This window comes from Dromiciops gliroides, chromosome 1 (assembly GCF_019393635.1).
Source record: "Dromiciops gliroides isolate mDroGli1 chromosome 1, mDroGli1.pri, whole genome shotgun sequence".
Lineage (NCBI taxonomy): Eukaryota > Metazoa > Chordata > Mammalia > Microbiotheria > Microbiotheriidae > Dromiciops > Dromiciops gliroides.
Genome location: NC_057861.1, coordinates 252,947,297 through 252,968,127, shown reverse-complemented (window position 1 = coordinate 252,968,127; position 20,831 = coordinate 252,947,297). Strand labels below are relative to the sequence as shown.

General features: G+C 39.3%; 1 protein-coding gene across 37 annotated transcripts in view; it reads right to left on the bottom strand.

The window, feature by feature from the left end:
• DTNA (dystrobrevin alpha) overlaps window positions 1-20,831 on the bottom strand; it is a 490,634-nt gene that overhangs the window by 246,249 nt on the left and 223,554 nt on the right. For 4 of the 37 annotated variants that reach the window (XM_043976702.1, XM_043976699.1, XM_043976701.1 and 1 more), the window contains one exon: window positions 17,393-17,521. The exons of the other annotated variants lie outside the window; for them this stretch is intronic. The gene's annotated coding sequence lies outside the window, so the exon portion shown is untranslated. The remainder of the gene's footprint in view (window positions 1-17,392; window positions 17,522-20,831) is intronic. 37 annotated transcript variants of the gene reach the window in all.

Here is a 20,831-nt window from a genome sequence, read left to right as displayed (position 1 = left end):
CAGTGAGAAACTTAGAACTAGGAATTAAGGAATGAGGAGAACTGGGTTCTAGTCTTTTTTTTCTTTTTTCTAATGACTATCTCTATAGGCTTGGGCAAGTACTAAGCTCTTCAGAGCTCAATTTATTTAACTATCAGTTGAAGAGGTGTTGAAACAGTGATTGCAGAGGTCCCTTTTGTAGTCTTAAATTTGAGTTGATGAATATTTATTAAGTACCATCTCTGTGTCAACATTTTTCTAGGTGTTGTCCTGCAAATAAGAAATGCATCCTAGCGGCTAGGTGGCGCAGTGGATAAAGCACTGGCCCTGGAGTCAGGAGTACCTGAGTTCAAATCTGGCCTCAGACACTTGACACTTACTAGCTGTATGACCCTGGGCAAGTCATTTAACCCCAATTGCCTCACTTAAAAAAAAAAAAGAAATGCATCCTAGAAGAGAGGGGCAGCTAGGTAGAGTGCCAGGGACTGGCGTTATGAAAACCCAAGTTCAAATCTGGCCTCTAATACTTAAAAGTTGTGTAACCCTGGGAAAATCACATAACCCCTCTTGCCTTAGTTTCCTCATTTGTAAAATGAGTGGGAGAAGGAAATGGCAAACAACTCCAGTATCTCTTCCTAGTAAACCAAAAATGAGCCCATGAAGAGTTGGGCACAACTGAAATAACTGAACAATTCCAAACCCTGGAAGGGAGTTCACTTCCTGCCCTAAGAAAATTTACCTTGTAGATGGGGAGATAAGATAAGGGGTAAGTGTAAAACAGAAATTGATACAGGACTTAATTCTTAATTTCCCCAAACATTGTAGCTTGCCAAATCTGAGTTTCTTCCCCAGCTTGAGTTGTTTTTGCACTTTGCAGAGAGGGTTCTTTATCTGGGATTATCTTCTTTTTGGCTTCTGGAATATGGAATGAATCTGAAAATCTTCATTTCCTGGTGATTCTCAAAGACAGAATTCCTGATGTTCCTAAAGGGATCAGTAGCTGTGGGGCTTAATATATAAATAAGCAGTGACTGAGTCATTCCCTTCCTCTTTAATCCTCCTTTGGGAAAGGAGTAAGCAACTAAGTAGAGTTGTAGGGACACTAACTGCTTGGTGAATAGTGTGTGTATTAAGGGTAATAGAGATTGAGGAGAGAAAGAAAATCTGGAGCCTTTTACCCAGTGGGCACACAATAAATGTGAATAATTGATGGCAATGGTACTCCAGATGGAGCTGGGGCTGGTTGAAGGAGAAATTAAAGGCAAAGGATCACAGGTGTCAAGAAGGATGACAGAATGAAGAAGCAGAGTTAGGGGAGGGAGTCGTGGAAATGACTGGGAGGAAGAAAGGGGAGGGAAAAGAGGTTCAGGATAAAATTTCCTAAAATTACTAAGAAAGGCGGTAAAAACGAATACTAATGAGATACATAAAAGAGAACAATTTTGAATACTGAGAAAACAAGGTAATGTTTGAAATTTCATTCAGTGCAATATAAAAACAGTTTAATGAATTTAAAGAGGTTAATTTTTGTATTTAAGTAATCGTTCTATGGAGTGGCTCATCACATGCACAAGCCAGACATACAGACAGACTACTTCTGTGTGTTTGTGTTGAACACCTGCTTTCACCAAGTGCCTTCAATCTGAGACAGCCCCTCTAGTCCGGTGAGAATTAATTGGCACTCTGGGAGTTAATTGGAGCCATTGTAACCGGGCCCCAAACTGGGAGGTAATCCTCCCTTGATAATTAGCATTGGTCAGGCTTTTTATTAGAATAGTTCATCCAATTTAGTGCCCCACAACTGAAATGTGTAATGGAGAACCTGGAGTAGATCCAGAGACAAGCAATGAAAATGATTGGAAAATCATCCCCCTCAGGAAAAAAAAAAATGAAAGGAACTGGATTTATTCAGTACAGAGAAGAATGGATATAATAAATGACAGTAAACAGAGATATTATATAAAGTACAATCAAAAGCTTTCCACCTGTCTGTTACTATTAAAGACAGGACAGGAGGACATGACAACCAGGTACTGACGTGAGGAAACTGTGTGACCTTGGCTATGTTTCAGATGCTCTATCTATCGTGGGGGGAGGAAGGGAAATAATGCTTCATCCAATTAATTGTTAATTTGACAAACAATGATTTAGAACTTATCATTATTATTTATCATGCCCTCTAGGATTTCATCATCCTGAAAGATAGTCTCTGAAACTCAAAACTTCCTCAGGACTCCCAGCCCCTGGGTCTCCTTCCTCCTTTTGATTGGAGAGGGTAGAAAGTAGACAGTGGAGAGCTCCTCCCAGAAATACCATTTAAGGAGGGCATCCAGGCTAGCCATCTCATCATTTTCCACCTGACTATGCTCCTTTGGACTTCATCATGCCCCCTTTTAGCTTCTTTTTATATCCTCTTTCCCCTTACATTGTCAGCCCCTTCAGAGCTTTATGTCTTTCTTTGTATCCCCAATTCTCAGCACAGTGTCTAGTACAGTAAGAGTTTAATAAATGTTTCCATCTGAATGATCTATTATGTGGAAGAATCTATTCTAGGATCTTAGAATACAAAAACAGTATATTAGATGGCAGAAATTAGGCATAGACCAACATCTTACACCTTATACTAAAATAAGGTGAAAATCAATACATGATTTAGACATAAGAGGTGATACCATAGGTAAATTAGGAGAGAAAGGAATAGTCTACCTATCAGATCTTTGGAAAGGAAAACAGTTTATGACCAAACAAGAGATAGAGTATATTATAAAATGCAAAATGGATGATTTTGATTATATTAAATTAAAAAAAATTTGTACAAACAGAAGCAATGCATCCAAAATTAGAAGGGAGGCAGAAAGCTGGGAAACAATTTTTGTGTCCAGTACTTCTGATAAAGGCCTCATCTCTAAAATATATAGGGAACTAAATCAAATTTATAAGAATCCAAGTCATTCTCCAATTGAGAAATGGTCAAAGGATATGAACAGGCAGTTTTCTGATGAAGAAACCAAAGCTATCTATTCCCATATGAAAAAATGCTCTAAATTTCTAATGATTAGAGAGATGCAAATTAAAACAACTCTGAGGTACCCCCTGACACCTATCAGATTGGCTAAAATGACAAAAAAGGAAAATAATAAATGTTGGAGAAGCTGTGGGAAAATTGGAACACTAATTCATTGTTGGTGGAGCTTTGAACTGATCCAACCATTCTGGAGAGCAATTTGGAATTATGCCCAAAGGGCAATAAAGCTGTACATACCCTTTGACTCAGCAATACCACTTTTAGGTCTTTTTCCCAAAGAAACCATGGAAGGGGGAAAGGGACCCACATGTACAAAACTCTTTATAGCTGCTCTTTCCATGGTAGCAAAGAATGGAAGTGGAGGGGGTGCCCATCAATTGGGGAATGGCTGGACAAGTTGTGGTATATGAATACAATGGAATACTATTGTGCTGTAAGAAATGATGAGCAGGAGGAGTTCAGAGAAACCTGGAGGGTCTTATATGAGCTGATGATGAGTGAGATGAGCAGAACAGAAGAACACTGTACACAGTCTCATCAACATTGAGTGTTGATCTACTGTGATGGGACTATATTCTTTTCTCACCAATGCAATGGTACAGAAGAGTTCCCAGGGAACCTCATGATAGAAGAGGATCTCAAATCCAAGGAAAAAAAAAAAAGAACTGTGGAGTATAGATGCGAATGAACCATACTATTTCTTTTGTTTTTGGTGCTGTTGTTTTTTTTTTCTGTTTTGAGGATTTTCCTCATTGCTTGATTTTGTTCTCTTATAACAGGACTAATGCAGAAATAGGATTAATGTTATTATGTGTATATATATATGTGTGTGTATAGATATATATGTATATGTATATAGATATTACCTATATCAGATTACCTGCTGTCTAGGGGAGGGGGGAGGGAGGGAGAAAAATCTGAAATTGTAAAGCTTGTATAAACAAAAGTTGAGAACTATCTTTACATGTAACAGAAAAAATAAAATACCTTATATGTAAAAAACCAACCAACCAAACAAAACCAGTATATTAGAATACATAAACAGTTCTTGCCTTCAAGGAGCTCATTTGGTAGTTGAGGGGAGTAATATGTATATAGATCAATTATGTATGCACATATAATATATCATATACATATGTATATGTGTATGCAAATACATATACACATACACATATGTCTACATATACTCCTGCATAGACATAGACATAGACATACATATACCATGCAATTTGAGGGGAAGGCATTGACAACTGGGGAGAATGAGGAAAAATCTCATTTCAAAGGCAGCACTTAGCTGAAGATTTGAGATCAACTAAGTATTCCTGGAAGTGGAATGGAAGGGATCATTCTAAGTATCTCAGTGGTAGCACCTCATGGAGCATGCTGGCCAGGAAACTGAAGGAACCATTCAAAGAAGTATGTTCTAGAGTTCCTCTGTCACCTTCCTGGGATTCCTGGGAAATGTGTGGCTCAATGTGCTGTGTTCTTCAAGAGGATGAATAAGCCCCCTTATTGACCACTGATTAGGAAGATCTGCTGACTCAGTGGGTTGTCAAAAAGCAGTGAAGCTGCTCTGGGTCTCTCTTCTCTTTCCATTTGCTGAATATAGCAGGATTCTTTGAACCTTTTCCTGGAGAAGTCTACTTAAGTTCTAGTTCCTTCCTTCTACTTCAGCAGAAACAGCAAAGTGAGAGAACAGGACAGTTAAAACACATGGAAGTTGGGGCAGCTAGGTGGCGCAGTGGATAAAGCACCGGCTCTGGATTCAGGAGTACCTGAGTTCAAATCCGGCCTCAGACACTTGACACGTACTAGCTGTGTGACCCTGGGCAAGTCACTTAACCCCCATTGCCCTGCAAAAACAACAAAAAAAAAACAAAAAAAACACACACATGGAAGTTAAACGACCTAGATGGGCATAGATGGGTCTGAGCCTGAGCTTGGTCTTCTGAAGGCCTTTTCCATATAGTATTGTTTCTTTGCCTGATCATATGTGACAGAGAAGCAATCCTGAGATGGACATTTCTAGCCTAGATGGCCATCTTAGGAGTTCAAGAAGGTGCCCTCTCTAGGTCTACTACAGCACTTCTTAGAGAAGATCACTGACTAGAAAATAAGTCTAAGAAGCACATAGTAGGCACTTAATAATTATTTGTTGACTATTAATTGACTAATCCTGAGTCTAGCTTGTCAAAAGATATGGACCTCAAGGTCATTGCTTAGATAGTTAACAGCAAGGTGAAATGGGAAGTGGCTATTCGGCAGTTTTGCAAACTGCTTCGTGTTCAGATGTTTAAGTGTCAACAAACTGTTAGAATTTAATAGTAGAACAAGTTACTGCTTCTTGTTTAATTTTTTTCTGAGCTAATGAATCTTTTGTGTTTGGCATTTTTGCCATAGAGAAATAAATGGCTGTCGTCCTGAGCTACATTGTATATTGAGCACATTTCTACTGTCCCCTTTAGGAAAGACTCAGACATAAATAAAACCTAAATTTTCAGTATTTTTTCAGCAATTTTTCAATTTTTCAGTAATTTGGGGGTGGGGGTATAAAGAACCAAAGAATGAGAGGAAAGGGACCATCATTTAGATGACCAGGCTTTCCCGGGGCTTAACCTTTCTCCCTGAAAGGGAAAGGAAAAGAGTAATTATCCCAGTCATGGAGCAGGGCCCTTACTAGACAAGTGTGGGGACAATCCCAATGTGCAAAGGCATTGAGACAGGAGAATGTTATATAGGTAAAATAACAACCAGGCCAATAATGTGCACCATTTACCTCACAGTTATTGAGGGGGGGAGGCTTTGTAAACTTTACTGGACTATAATAATGTTATTTAGTATTTTTATATGATCATAGCAGTTGGGGAAGAACTTCCTGATACAATATGAGAATTGGCCAGGTGCAATAATATATGTCAATAGTCTATGCCTCTGGGAAATCTGAGATGGTGGATCGCTTGAGGGTAGGAGTTCTGAAATGCAAAAGGGCCAGAGTCAATGGAATATCCACAGTAAGTGTGACACCAGTATGATGAACCTCTAGGAGTAAAAGGCTACCAGTTTGCCTCAGGAAGATCCAAGTTCCCTGGACATCTAGGGCCTTCCTGCCTCCCTTGACTCCAAAGAGACATTCATCACAGGATCAAACCTGGGCTCGTCTTCTTTTTGCAGCATCCGTGATTCTAGACATCAATCCTCCTCTTCACCTACTTCAAAATGTGCCACAGAGCAAAAAAAAAAAAAAAAAAGTGTACCACATAGCAACCTCTGATAACATGATGAGTCACAGTGTTTTAATTTGTGAAACTTTCAAAATACCATGCTTGCAGTTCAGCAGAGGCCTCTTAGAGATAATTCTCTGGATGAAACCCTTTGCCTCTGATCATGATATAGGAATTTAGATCACCCAGATAAGCCCTGGCAGGGGTAGGGGAAACTTTTTGGCAAGTTCCTCGAAATCCTATAGGGAGGGCATTATCTTATTCTCCCTACATGCAATATGATTGAAAATGTTTTAAAAGTCAGCATTATTCTATGTAAAAGAAAAACTTGTTTTAAAAAGTGCTATTAGGGCACCTAGGTAGTGCAGGGGATAGAGCATCGGCCCTGGAGTCAGGAGGACCATGAGTTCAAATCCGACCTCGGACCAGTTACCCTGTACTGGCTATGTGACCCTGGGCAAGTCACTTAACCTCAATTGTCTCACCAAAAACAAAAACAAAAACAAAAAAATAATACAAAGTGCTATTGTTTTTTCTATTATATAGGAGGGTATTTCACTGATGTTATAATGATGATGCTTTCTCTTCAGGAAGGGAAATTTCTTATATTACTTGTTAGTCATACCTAATGTTTAGCAGTCTTTCTTTCCTCCATTACAGTACTTCAGAATGGACCTTAAAAAAATAAGCTTTAGGCTCTTTATGTACTCAATTTGAGGAAGACAGGATTGGAGTAAATACATTTTTTTCCCACTAGGGAAACTGAACAATCAAACATAAAAAGGCATCTGGAAAAGCCCTTTGAGAGTGTGTGCACTGCTGGGCATTTGTCACCCTATCTACTGTCTCCTTCTTTAGGACGTTTGTCTCTGTAGAGGAGGGAGAGAGCAGTCTTGGCCCTGTGGGTTTGGTTTTTTCTGCCTACCTTTCCCTTTCTGTATGAGCCTCTTACCACCTTGGGGTTTCTGTCCTCCCCTAACACTTATTTCCCCACTGACCTCAGAATGTGTGGGCCATGAATGGCTCTGTCTCCAACTCAAGAAGGAGGGATTGGGGACCTCTTCCCAGGCCTGATCCTGATAGCGACTTTTTAATGATTCTGCCCCTGTGACAAGTCTGTCATTAAAACAATGTCCATGTGGGGAGGATTTCATATGAATCTTTTGGATTCTCTTTGGCTTTTCTTTTTCTTTTGGAGTTCTTCTCCAAACGGCCGAGATGAGCTTATGTTACATGCCTCTTCTCATTTTGATGGTTTAATGTGCAATTTCGGAGAACTACTGGTCCAATTGCCAGTGCCATCTGCATTATCCGGTTCAGGACTGCCTGAGTATTCTGTGTCCCACCTGAACTGTCAAGGCCTCCTTCATCTAAAGCTTCTCTTGCTCTTTGACAAACCTCTCCCTGGGACTAGGCGACCACACCCTTTACAATCCAGACACATGAAGTTTGAGCCCCGGGCTGGTGAGGGAGGGGAAGCGAGAGAGTGTGTCAGGGTTTAATGAGGAGTCCAGTCCTGACCTGACAGAATATTTTCTTTGTCATTAGGTAAGAGATCATGAAGGCTGAACCTGTTGGGAAGTAGGTGACTAATTGTACTGAAAAATAGCTAAGCTTGGGTGCGCCAACTCACACATTCCATTAGAGCCAGAGCATGGAAAACCTTCACAGACTTCCATTCATCTGAAGGAGGGAGAAATTCATCTGAGAAAGATTTGTGTTTCGGATGGAGATGTAGAAACTTTGTACTTTAGGCTTCCCCTTCTTTTTTTCCATTAAGTAATGAACTTCCATTTATGTGTCATCCCTAGATAATCAAAAGTATTTTACCATATGGTAAACCTTTGTGTCCCATCATAATTATCAGGTCTTTAACCTTTCCTTCTATATGATGCATTTCAAATATTATTATATCATGTGAAGTTCAGAATTAATCAATGAATTAAGAAGAAGTATTTTAGTGCCTAATAAATGCCAGGCGAGACAGCTATGTGGCACAGTGGAGAGAATGCTGGGCCTGCTGTATCCCAAAGAGATCACAGAAAAGGGAAAAGGATCCACATGTACAAAAATATTTATAGAAGCTCTCTTTGTGGTGGTGAAGAATTGGAAATCGAGGGAATGCCCATAATCTGGGGAATGGCTGAACAATTTGTGGTATATGAATGTAATGGAATATTATTGTGCTATAAGAAATGATGAGCAGGCTGATTTCAGAAAAAACCTGGAAAGACTTCAGTGGACTGATGCTGAGTGAAGTGAGCAGAACCAGGGGAACATTGTACATAGTAACAGCAACATTGTATAATTATCATCTATGGTGGACTTGGCTTTTCTCAGCAGTGCAATGATCCAAGACAATTCCAAAGAACTCATGATAGAAAATGTTCTCCACATCTAGAAAAAAGAACTATGGATTCTGAATGCAGATTGAACCATACTGTTTCTACTTTTTGGCTGTTTTTTTTTTCTTTTTTGAGGTTTTTCTGTTGTCTTCTGATTCTTCTTTCACAACAGGACTAATGCAGAAATATGTTTGATGTGATTATACATATACAACCTATATCAGATTGCTTGCTGTCTTGGGGAAGGGGGCAGGAAGGCAGGAAAGGTTTGGAACTGGAAATCTTATGAAAACCAATGTTGAGAACTATCTTTGAATGTAGTTGGAAAATAATAAAATAATTTTATGATTAAAAATAAAAAAACGAATGCTAGGCCTGAAGTCAGGAAGACTCATCTTTGTGAGTTCAAATCTGTCCTCAGACACTTACTAGCTGTGTGACCTTGAGCAAGTCACTTAACCCTGTTTGCCTCAGTTCCTTATCTGTAAAGTGAGCCAGAGAAGAAAATGGGAAACCACTTCAGTATCTGTGCCAAGAAAACCCCCAATAGGCTCATGAAGAATCTGATATGACTGAAAACAACTCAACAACAACAACAACAACAACAACAACTCACACTTCATCAGTACCATCTGCCCCTCTGATTGAATGTCTGAGTAATGAACTTCTCCCAAATCCTTCATTTGAGGAAAGAGTCCAGGCCAGTGATCTCTTAATTTTCCATTCAACTAGCATCCTTTTATACTTTTCTATTATTCCCTTGTACAAAGTACCCCTCCCACTTTTCATCTTCCTATTGTGCGTTGTTTTTGTTCATTAAATTGTAGGCTCCTTGAGAACCAGGAAGGTCTTATTTTTATTCCTGGACTTAGCACAGTGCCAGGCATATGAAAGGCACTTAGTTAATGTTGACTCACTGATGGACTGACTAGAAATTGCTATGGGACTGGGAAGAAGGATAGATTCAAGAACTAGTAAGAATCAACCAATCCAGGAGAATTATAGGTCTCCAATATGGAACAAAGATAAGTTTTGAGGCTGGGAGACTGGGAGAATAATGGTGTCATGAACAGAACAGCAAAGTCAGAAGAGGAAACAGCTTTGGGGGAAAGGGAGTGTGAAAATTTACCACCTATAATGACCTGGGCCTCTTAAATGTAGTAATAAAATTCTGTGATCTTGGATGAGTTTGATTTTAGACATGTCATATTTGAAGTACCAGAAGGATATCCAAGGAAGGATATTTTAGATATCACCTATATTCTAAGAAGATTCACCATATTTTTTTAAAATCACTAAACAAGGATAGAAGCATACTTTGACTCTTTTTCTGTCCCTCACTACTTCTGCCCCTTCATTCAATAAATCACTCAATTCCATGGATTCTATCACCATCCACACCTTTTACTGCTTCCTTTCTTCTCTGCTCACATAACCACTACTATAGTTTAGGCCCTTAACGTCACTCTTGCGGACTCCTTAGTCATGTCCACAATTAGTTTGCTTGTTCCCCAGTCTTTTCCCTCTCCAATCCATCTAATTGCAAAATAATCATTCTAACACATGTGTATAGGCCACACTTGCTTCCCTGCTCAAAGCTACCAGTGTTCTCCATTGTTTTTAGGATAAACTCCCTTGGTTTGGCATTTATAGCCCTCTAAATCTTGGCACCAATTTACCTTTACAGCCTTATTTCATTCTACTCTGATTAATTCATTCTCTGCTATAGCCAAATTGTGGTGTGTGTGTGTGTGTGTGTATATATATATATATATATATATATATATATATAACTCCAAATTCCATCCTCATTGTTGGCATCCACATAAACCGTCCTCCATGGCTAAAGTGAACTCCCCTGCTCATCTAATAATAGCTATATATTCAGAATCCTAATCCTGCCTTTAGTAGTGGCTCAAATGAGCCCAGGTGCTACTTTTTCTGTGAAATATCCTATATAATTTCCGTCTCTACCACCTCATTGTTACTGTTTTCTCCCTCCCCAAATCTCTTAGATCACTTTATTTGGATCTCTCCTTTGCCCTTTCATTTCCTATCTTATAGTGTCTTTATCTGTGAGGCCTTTCTATTGTTCTATTAAAACACAAACTCTATGATATAGAGGAATGTTTTTGCATATGTAACCATAGTGCCCAACATTGTGCCTTGCACATAGTCCTTTGCACAGGTGCTTTGCTAAATATTAGCTGAATAGAATTAAGCATTTTTAAGGATATAGAAGCACCCCCCTATAACACAAGAACAGATGTGTTATTCTAGGGAACTCCCCAATCTTCGTAGACCTTGTCCAACATAGATCAGTCTTGAAATAGCAGGGAACAAGGGGCAGCTAGGTGGCACAGTGGATAAAGCACCAGCCCGGATTCAGGAGTACCTGAGTTCAATCCAGCCTCAGACACTTGACACTTACTAGCTGTGTGACCCTGGGCAAGTCACTTAACCCTCATTGCTCCCCTGACCCCCCAACAAGAAAATAGCAGCTTCATCTCTCATATATTTCTACTTTCTCTAAGTTCAAAAAACACTGTGGAAATGTTTATTCTCAATTCCTTACGTGCCACATATTCTCTCTCTTAACCCAACAATTAATTATTTCCTTAAATTCAAATGAGCTTCACCTTCAGAACTTTATATAGAGTGGCCACAAAGCACTTTGAATTTCACTACTGCCTTCTATGTGATTATTTTTTTGGAGGGGGCCAGGGCAATGAGGGTTAAGTGATTTGCCCAGGGTCACACAGCTAGTAAGTGTCAAGCATCTGAATCCAGGGCCAGTGCTTTATCCACTGCGTCACCCTAGCTGCCCCCTGATTATTTCTTATTCTAGTTACCCACCTAAGCACACGTTGTTCACCTCTCCTAATACAATCTTGGAGTCAATTTCAATGCCTTCCCTTTCCCTCATCACTACTTTCTCTTCTCTTGCTTCTGTTTTTCACTGCCCTTCAGAAAACACGTATGGGTTTGCTTGATGAAACAACAGTATCACACAAAGGTATCATAGACCATCTAGCTGGCTCTAGTTTTAGGAGCAACTTAACTTTCTATTTCACCAAAATTCTATCCCTTAATGTACTCTGATTTTCTCACCTAGCCTAGTAATGCCCATACATACATACATACAAATGCATGTACAATATATATGGGTGATGTTAAGGGATCCCCTGAATTTGTCTTTTTGACGTGCCATATTTTTCTAGAAACACTTGGACCCAGAGTGTGCAGGAGGCAACTGAATGTGTCAAGGATGAAGTCCTCCTTCTTCCCCCCACAGCTGACAAAATTTGTTGTTCGCATCCCAAACTGGACTTGCCGTGTGTGTTCTTGGGAGTCAAAATGGGTATCAAGCCTGTCTGTAGTGGGCTGGGAAATTTCCTTGTGCAGCTGGGAACCCTGTAGATTTGTAGATTCATCCTATCTTCAACATCTAGCAGTTTCCAAGAGGAAAATCATTCAGCTTTTCCCCATTGCCCTTGCTCCTCCCCTTGGGAGGGGTTTTTATCTTTTTTCTCACCTTTACTGCAACTGTTCCCCCTCCCATGCATGTGCCCTTCCTGGTATCTCCGCTTTCCTTTGCTCTGTTGTCATAAATATACCAAGTTCTGTAAAGACTGGGAAACCCTTAGGATTCCCCACTGCAAGTTCATTTCTATGTAATAAGCCTGGTTTTCACTTCAGCTTTAGTGACTCAATTGCTTGTTTGACAGTATATATGTATATGTGTATGTGTGTATATACATAGTATACCGCCTATATCCGTGTGTGTTGTTGTGGCATACACACACAGACCCTGATTTTGAAAGTGGAACAATCCTCGTGGGATGCTACTTGGCTACTACTACCATTGGTGACCACAAAGGATATGATCTCATCCGAGTTGTGATCTATCTCCACAGTCGTCCTCACCCCTTTCCCTATGCACCTCACATCCGTCTGTTGATTCTTGTTCTTGCCTTTTGTATTAAATTTCTTCATAGAGAAACCCAGTTTTTCCTGTTGCGGTTTTGTGAAATATTGTAATAACAGTTGCGGCCTCTCCTTGCTCCTTATCATGACCAGCCCATTCTTCGCCTTATGTGGTTATTACTTTTGCTTAATTGATGTCTCTTTATAACACTTTCAAGTTCAGAGACCCGGTTTTCAACCTTCTTTGTATCCTCCAAGGCTTAGCACAGAGCCCAGCAATACAGTAAGCACCTAATATGCTTGTTAACTGACTGGAGACTGTTATGGTCATTGTAAATTTATATTCTTCTGAGATAATTTTTTTCTGTTTCATAATGTGCATCTATACAGCATCACTGTAAGATGTTTTTTGTTTTTGTCCACACCTGTTATTACATCCATGTTGCAAATTTCCCACTCCTTCCATCAAATGTAGATCAGCAAACCATTCTGCCCCTTAAAAATCATAGAGATTTCCATGGGTCACTGAGGTAGACACAAAGTTTGGGTGGCTTATAGGCAGGTCTTTTTGTTTTTATTTTGTTTGTTTTTTGGTGGGGTGATGAGGGTTAAGTGACTTGCCCAAGGTCACACAGCTATTAAGTGTCAAGTGTCTGAGGCCAAATTTGAACTCAGGTCCTCCTAAATCCAGGGCTGGTGCTTTATCCACTGTACTACCTAACTGCCCCTAGATATTTACTTTTTAACAGAAGAAAGTTCCTTAACCCAAAGGAATTTTCTCTACCAATGTGAATTTTATTAGATTTTGGAAGCACCTAAGGGAACAAATGTGAAGGGATGTGTTTAGGCAGTTGAGACTTTCTGAACTCCTCAAATTATATGAGCAAGGTAACTGCCTATCCCTAACTAAGGACTGACTCTGTGTTCCCTTACTGAGGGTGCCCGAGGATTGCCACAGTCTTGTTAAAGTCCTTGGACAAGTTTGATGAGCAGGCCATTTATTCATCTCTGAGAGCATTCATACTGGATGTTAAAGGTTCAGCACTCACTCCAGCACTAAGCCTCCCGGGGTGGGGGGGTGGGGGGGGGGCGGCCATGTTCTGTTTTCCAATGGCAATGGGAACACCATGTCCTTTTGAGATGTAAATGCACTAAAAACTGTCAGTTGAACAACCCTGCTGACCTCTGAGGAATAGGGTATAAAAGAATAAAAGTCTATGTAAATACAAGAAAAAGAACGAAGCCAGGCACTCACACTCACAAATAATGCAGTGAAGAGCAGAAATGATTAAGTTAAAAGCTTCATTAGTAAGGAACTCCTGCAGACCGGGAATGCTAGAAACAATGCTGACAGACACTTCTCTCATGACACACCAGGTATTCATTTAGAGGAAGTGCAGCTTTTGCTAAATAGTATGTCAGCTCAATAAAGCATCTTTGTAGCAAAACAGCCGTAACTAACAGAAGGATGAGGGATCATTCAGCTGTGGAGAGGCTCTGTATTTAAATATCGAATGTTGGAATGAGTGACACCCTAAACAGGAGATCGCTTAAAGAGGGAGTTTTTCATATTAGATTGAGTTGTGCTAAATGCCAACCTACAAAACTAGAAACAGAAAATAAAATCATATTTGGAATGTTCCCCCCCCCCAAATTCTAAACTGACTCATGTTAATATTTGTAACAATAACAAGTCTGCACTGCTACTAAGAGCAGCCAAACAAAATTATTTTAAGAATGCCAAAGATAGGGCAGCTGGATGGCGCAGTGGATAGAGCCACTGGCCCTGGAGTCAGGAGGACCTGAGTTCAATCCAGCCCTCAGACACTTAACACTTACTAGGCTGTGTGACCCTGGGCAAGTCACTTAACCCCAATTGCCTCACACACAAAAAAAAAAAAGAATGCAAAGATATAAAATGATCGCTTAAAAAAAGACAACTGCAAGTTTATTTCCCTAGGTAACATTTATTTCCTTAGGGAATGGGTGCTACAGTTGCTCCTCTTTCTTTGCAAAATAGAGAGGGAGAGACAGAGACAGAGAGAGGACGAGACAGACAGAGACTAGACAAAGACAGAGAGAAGACAAAGAGAGACAGAGATACACACACAGAATAAGTGTATATGAACTTCTGATAGAAAGAACTAAGAATATGGGCTTTTCATTTGATCCCCAAGAGGTGACTTTAATATTAGACAACTTGCTTTTCTCATATTTTTAAAGGGCACTTAAGTTGAGCTCCAGGGAACTTCATTAGACAAAGTTCTTCTAAATGTATGCAAATCACCACTATGTTTTGGTTTATAACATCTTTGCTCTACACAGTTATAGTAAATTAAATTTAAACACCCTTCAGATTATGAGAGAATTAATCAACCTCATTTTGAAATTACTCAGAAGTGTAAAAGAAACATCACCACCAACCAGCCTAGATATATTCATCAGGTCACCATCATTCCCCCCTAATGTTATTACTCAATATTTACATCTGGATGTGAGTGTGACTGAGTCTCTGGAAATTCACAACACTTTACATGAAATAAAGAAATCTTCATTTTGAAGAGTTGACTCAGAGAGGGCTAGACAGTTACCTTGCTTTCTAGCTCCAACCATCTCTTAACTTCTCCAGTTCTGGTAATTAACATCAAGGATCTCTTATTTCATTGGTGTTGGAATTCCCTCACCTAACACAAATCTCTTGTCCAGAGTCAAACAACTAGACAATGTCAGGGCTGGGATTCAAATCTATGTCTTCCTGATTCCAAGCCCAGCACTCTAGCTACGGTATCATTCTGCCTCTCAATTCTATGATTAACTTCATAACATTATAAAAGGTTAGAACTGGAAAGAAACTTAGGGATCATCCAATCCAACCACCTCATTTTATGGATAGCAAAATTAAGGCTCAGTAAATTGTGTGATGACAATGATTACATTACTACTATTGCTTCAGTCCAAATTTAGGCATTTCCTCCAAAAAAGAGATCGATTTGAATGGAAAAGATGGTATATAAGTCTAGAATAAAAAACAGTTTTTATTATAAACCACACTTGAGTTTTATACAACCCAGATATGCAGAAAAAAACTAAAATCAAAATGGAAATTAATGGCAGAATAACACTTATTTTTAGAACTTCTACTGATAACCTGTCAGATTAATTCCAGGTACCAGCCTAAGGCAGTATTGACATCTAAAATTTACTTGTTCATATCTTGACTACCACAGGAAGGTAATTAAGGATTTTGATTTAAAGATTTTTTTTTTGTTAAGATCCTTAGGACAAAGAATTAATAAAAATCTCAACGTAAAAAACATAACATAAACTAAATCACACAAATGGCAGTGTCAAGAACTCAAAAGTAAAAATGTCCTTACATTTCATTTTTATTATAAACAAAGTATTCTATTTTTAAAAATGGTATCCTGTTTGATATACATTTGACAATGCATTGTTCTGATGCTAAAAGAGTATTTATTGAATGGATGAATGATATTCAAATGAAATCATGACTCAGGTTCAAGTCAGTTACTATGTCACATTCATTTTGTGACTGGATAAATCACCTCTCTGGGAGAGTTTGGATTGGTAAACTCTAGCTTGAAAATCTGAGTCCACAAAACTATCAGTGATACAAGCACTATTGTGATCTAGGATAAAGTTTATATCTTGCTTTTATTCCATTAAAAATTACCTTGTCTCATTCACCCTTAATAGATTTAATCATAGCTTCTTTTATTTTTCCCCTAGATTTGTGACTTCATTAGTATAAGGTTTTTCTGGGAGGAAATTCCCTCTGTTAATGTAGATCAGCAACAGTTCTGCAATTCATACTCTTGGAAAGCTGCCTGGGGCAATGAGATGTTAGATGATTAGCTCTGTATTACAAAACCAATATGCCTCAGGCAGAATTTGAATTCAGGTTGCACTGTCTCTAACAGGAACCCTCTATCCCTTATGCCACTCTTAATTACAACTATATATGTGTGTGTTTGTATATGTATTTACATGATGGATATTAGGACATACCCAAATATTGTGATATTATGAAATTTGTCTAGCAGTAATCAGAAAGAGACCCCAGGTAAGAAGGTACATTTTTTTTTTTTTATCACAGGGGTTACAACCAGAAGTATCCTGGCATACACTTAATAAGCAGCTCTCTGAGTAGCACAATACACTTTTTTTTTTTTGCGGGGCAATGGGGGTAAAGTGACTTGCCCAGGGTCACACAGCTAGTAAGTGTCAAGTATCTGAGACCGGATTTGAACTCAGGTACTCCTGAATTCAGGGCCGGTGCTTTATCCACTGCGCCACCTAGCCGGCCCCCTCAATACACTTTTAATATTAATCTGCACCATTAACATTTTCTTCATTAATTTCTTAAATCTATAGGCAATAACCCCCCCCCCAAATAAAGCTCTGGTTTGTAGCATTTGATGATCAGCTCTCTCCAGCTAGTATAAACTGGCTCCAGGACACCCCAGGTTGCAACATCAGAAGCAATAAAGAGAACTGGGAGAAAAACCAATCAGCACCTGATATTTCTATGGCAGTTTACAAATTACAAGGTATTTTCTTAAGCTTGATCTCATTTGGTTTTCAGAAAAACCCTATGAAGTAGCCAAGATATGAACTGTTATCCCCATTTTGCAAATTAAAAAAAACTGGGGTTTAGAGCACTTAGGTGACTTGCCCAAGATCACATCACTAATAAGTTCAAAAGCCAAAATCAAGGTCTCCACAGTCTACCACCTTGCTTAAAAACAAAACAAAACAAAACAAAAAACTTCAAAAGGAAGTACTAGTCTTAAACTTTGACCCTTTCCACACAAAGAAGAACATTGAGGAGGTACAATCTAGTGCCCAGCTTAAATTCTCTCACACGCACTCACCTAAAACTCTATGAAGGCACAGCAGGAACTTTCCAAAACCATCTATTTTCTGTTTTCTGAAATGGCAGCTGACTATGGAACTTAAAGGTTTCCAAGCACTTGATCCAAGGACTGGTAAATCCTAATTATCTGCAATGGAGAAAAATACACTTCTAATTAGCTAGCCAACCCCACACTGCCTTGTTTACTTACAGAAACAGCAAGTCAAATTCAGCAGGTCTAGATCAAATGGAACTTAATATTTCTGCACATTTGTACAGTATGTACAATGCAAAAATAACTTATCCCTACTGGGAAATTTATAATATCACCTCAAAAATCACAACAGCTTGCATTTACACAGTACTTTTTGATTTACAAAGTGCTTTCCTCAGTTAAAACTGAGAGCTAAGTAGTGAAAGTATAATTTTCTTCATTATATAAATGAGAAAACTGAGGCACACTGGGATGAGATTACTTCCCCGAAGTCTCAGGGCTAGTAAGTATTAGGATGAGGACTCCAACTAAATGTCTCCAGCAAAACATAGTCCTTTTCCCACTCCATCACATTGCCTCTCTAATTTGCTATTTTTGCTGTTATTGTTCAGTCATTTTGGTCATGTTAATACTTTTGTGATCCCATTTGGGGTTTGCTTGGCAAAGATAATGGAGTCGTTTGCCATTTCTTTCTCCAGTTCAATTTACAGATGAGGAAACTGAGGCAAAGAGGGTGGAGTGGATATACCCCAGGTCACACAGGTAGTAAGTGTCTGAAGTCAAATTTGAACTCAGAGGTCTGTCTCACTCTAGGCATGGTGCTCTGTCCACTGTGCCACTTAGTTATTTCACTTTGCTACTTAAGTATAGAATCTAAGAATACTAGCACTTAAAGGGTTCTTAGGGACCGTCTAGTTCATGGCCTTTGTTATAAATAAGCAAGGAAACAGAAACTGAGAGAAATAAAGTGAATTGCTGAAGATCAGCCAACTAAAGACAGAGTCACTATTTCAAATTCAAGTATCATGATTCTTAGTTTAGTTTTCTTAGCATTTAAAAACTCAAGTAAAAGGAAGACATATTTTGTTTACATTCTAATTTTCCATAAGAAAATACGCTGATTATTAACCACACTCGAGTTTCGTACAGGCCAGATGCGCAGTAAAAACTAGAATCCAAACAGAAATTCATAGTAGAATAGCTCTCTTTTAATTGTAGTACTTCTACTGATACCTGTCAGACCAGCAAGGCCAATATTGGCATCCAGCTACAGTTTGTTTGTTTGCATTTGGGGGGTGGGGCAAGGCAATTGGGGTTAAGTGACTTGCCCAGGGTCACACAGCTAGTACTCATCAAGTGTCTGAGGCCGGATTTGAACTCAGGTACTCCTGAATCCAGGGCCGGTGCTCTATCCACTGCGCCACCTAGCTGCCCCTGTTTGTTTGCATTTAACTACCACAGGAACATAATTAAGTATTTTGGCTTAAAGGTTTTTTTTCCTTTCCTTTTCTTTTTTTTTAAGGACTTTAAAATGCAAAATTAATAACTGCTGATTTTGTTTCCCTTGTACAAAGTAAATGAGATTAGGATTGAAGGTACAGCCATTCAACATGTCATCATAAAGAATTTTTGAGTAGATCACCAGTCAAGTTGAATAGTAGAGTTACAACTAGCAATTCTGGCACAGGGCATTAGTATGAAGGGCATCTCCAAATACTTTTTTGGGGGGGGATGGGGCAATGAGGGTTAAGCGACTTGCCCGGGGTCACACAGCTAGTAAGTGTCAAGTGTCTGAAGCCTGATTTGAACTCCGGTCCTCCTGAATCCAGGGTCTGTGCTTTATATACTGCGCCATCTAGCTGCCTCTACATGTTCAAATACTTTTGAGTTTTTGGAAGGGATCATCCCTTGGAGTCAACAACTCCTGCGGGAAAAAGCAGGGCCAAACCAGTGTAGAAGCTCATATATTCTTTTTTTTTTAGTAATTTTAAAAATTTATTTATTATTTTATTTATTTATTTTTGCGCAGGGCAATGGGGGTTAAGTGAGTTGCCCAGGGTCACACAGCTAGTAAGTGTCAAGTGTCTGAGGCCAGATTTGAACTCAGGTCCTCCTGAATCCAGGGCCAGTGCTTTATCCACTGCGCCACCTAGCCGCCCCAGAAGCTCACATATTCTAACCAATTTTTCTTGCTAACAAGATGTTAAGTTTCTTTTATGCCCCGCCCTGGCTGATGAAGTACACATGCTATCAGTGAACTCTAAATTTTGGTATTAGGGGAGAAAGTTCCAGTTGTCTCGCCTGGATGAGCAGCTCTGATGAAGAGACAAAACATGCCAATGCTGATGCATCAAATGGAGTTGACCATTCCAATCCATAAAAGTTATAATAAAGTTTACCTAAAGCACATGTAATATTATACACACTCATTGTGTCTACATGGCTATTATATGGTGTCAAAGTTTCATGGATCTCAGCAGTTAATATTATTTTTGCATAACCGACCTGTTTATAAAAAAAATATTTCTTTACATCTTCTTAGTTTGCCAGAATTTGTAAAATGTTTTAATATCAACAATTTTCCCAGGTGCTAAGCAACCTGATTAGGTGAAAAAAGGAATCTGAGGTTTAGAATTAAAAAAAAAAAACATCTGGAAGCCTAGCTCTCTTAATTATTACCTCTGTGCCCTTGGTAAGGTACTTTAGCTTTCTGGCTTCTGTAAAATGATGAATTGGTCTGGATGGCTTTTGAGGTCTTATCTAGCTCTAAATGCTGATTATAACACTCTAATTATCATCAACATCACACTAACAATTATCCACATTAAAAGACAAAGGTCAGGTAATCTTATAACCTCAGAGCCTTAGATACCTTGTGCTTGACCTCTCCAGGGACTGATGTCCACAAGGTCCCGTCATAAAGCCAGCCCTATTCTTGGTCCTCCTTTCAGCCTCTCCCCATTCCCCTTACATGAGGAGTTGGTGTTTTAAGTGCTGGAAGACTTGAGGGAGTAAAATTTCTGAGTCAAAAAGGCCAGGGATGGATGAGGAAAAAAAGGGCGGAAGGAAGCATAAGGAGGGTTGGAGAAAGGGAGAGAGGTGAGGAACAAGAAAGGAAAAGAAGGAAATGGTCCTGGGACCCAAGTGTCCCTTTTGACTCAGCCATTAAATCATGGTTTTGTTTGTTTGTTTGTTTTTGGTGAGGCAGCTGGGGTTAAGTGCCTTGCCTAGGGTCATATAGCTAGTTAGTGTCAAGTGTCTGAGGTCAGATTTGAACTCAGGACCTCCTGAATCCAGGGCTGGCGCTCTCTCTATCCACTGTGCCACCTAGCTGCCCCTAAATCGTGCTAAAGTGCTTGAAAACAGTTCACCTTCAGAATCAGTTTTATGACTGGTAGGTTTTAGGGGTAAAATACAGTGTTGGCACCTGAAATGCAGCGTCTTACCCATTTGCTCCTGTTTG